Raw genomic sequence first — 1,839 nt, 5'->3', positions numbered from 1 at the left:
CTTTATTATGTACCATTTTCCATAAGGAACAAATTGAAACACATACATTTACAATAAATATGCCATTAAAACTAATAGCCACGCAGGCACTTCTGGTTACCTTTTTCAGGTTAACACAAAATTGGTTTTCTATGATATAAGATTATTTTCTGCCTTACAAATCCCTTCAGATGCAATTGTAATAGACGGGAGAGGTAAACAGGCATTATTAGATAAAGTTAGGCCTAAAACGGTTTTGCTGCTGTACTCTTGAACTGCTCAGCCACTAGAGGGAGACAGATGTGCGGCCCAGGCAGTCTTACGCCCCTGTTGTTCCTGGTGCATCCAGTAGGGGGAGGCTGTACAGTGTGAGCCATCAAAACAGACCAAAGCCACACGAATAAGACGAAGTATGTTAAATAATCGCTATTATTTATTTTAATGTCTATGATTATTGCTCGGCCATCGTGCATTGTTACAACATTTATAATTAAATGTGTAGGTAAAAGTAGATTTCAATTAATTTCAATATTCCAATAAATAGGTCTATATCATTTATACTGAGAGACAATAAAGGTACTTAATTGACCCTCATCCGGTAGATGTAAATTGTAACATTTGCATGTAACTTATGCGATTTGTTTTCTTTGGTAAAAGAACTTAGACTTTTGTGTTATCTCTTGCAGATTGGAAATGACTGCATGAAACTCATCTATGAATCATCTATCTTTTTCACATTATTTTATATCAGCTATTTGTTGTTGTTGTTGTTGTCGGTTTCTTCATTTCATATATGAATGGCAAGTGGTATTCTGTTTAACTTTTATTTTACTCTGACAGGGCAAAGACATATACACTGCCAACTTGCATGTATTATTTGACATCTACCAAAGTCAGAAGTAAAATAAAAAGTATTCTTTATTGGTGTTATTTGTGTGCTTAGGATGTTAATTTGAAAGCAAGGCAGTGGCCAAAAGAATTTAAAGTTTCTTTACACATTTTCCCAGGATTCTGCCAAGACAGTGCCTGTATACAGTGAAGATCAGGAGCAGATTGATGCGATCCACTCTCACCTGACTTCAGTTCTGGACAGCGCACCCACAGTGACCAGAATCAGATCAAATTCATCATGGATGTACTTTTTCCAGAGGCAGGTCTCATGTATTAGCTCTACTCTGCATGATATCAGATTCACATAGTTTTTTTTATCTCAAATGGTTTAGCCATAATGTGAGACGATGTTTTTTGTGGTTATTATAAGAGACACTTTTCATTTTGTTGTAAAAAGCTAAACATGCGAAATGATACTTGGCCACTTTGGGTGTGTGATCAATCTCAATTCTTTAGTAGTCCATTATCTGTGCCCTTGCTTTTGTTCAGTCAGTGTACTGTTTGAGTGCATGCATTACTCCGGGATATTGGTTTGTTTGAACTTAGAGGGAGTGTCAGCCACATTAAAAAAAGTTAACATCTTAAGTCATTTTGTGGATTAATGCGTATTAGAGATGCGAACCGTTTAAAACGATTCAGTTCGATTTGGTGAACTGGATGATTCGTTCGCGAACCGGAAATCCAGACTGCTTTGATTTGAACTCTCTCTCACAACAGACATGGAAGAGAAGACAATGCTGAATAAAGTCGTCCTTTTTGCTATTTTTGGACCAAAATGTATTTTTCGATACTTCAAAATATTCCAAAGGACCCTCTGATGTCACATGGACTACTTTGATGATGTTTTCTTACTTTCTGGACATGGACAGTATACCGTACACACAGTTTCATTGGAAGGACTGAGAGCTCTCGGACTAAATAAAAAATATCTTAAACTGTGTCCCGAAGATAAAAGGAGGTCTTACATGT

This window comes from Carassius auratus, unplaced genomic scaffold (genome assembly GCF_003368295.1).
Source record: "Carassius auratus strain Wakin unplaced genomic scaffold, ASM336829v1 scaf_tig00004029, whole genome shotgun sequence".
Taxonomy (NCBI): domain Eukaryota; kingdom Metazoa; phylum Chordata; class Actinopteri; order Cypriniformes; family Cyprinidae; genus Carassius; species Carassius auratus.
This window is presented reverse-complemented; position numbering follows the sequence as displayed.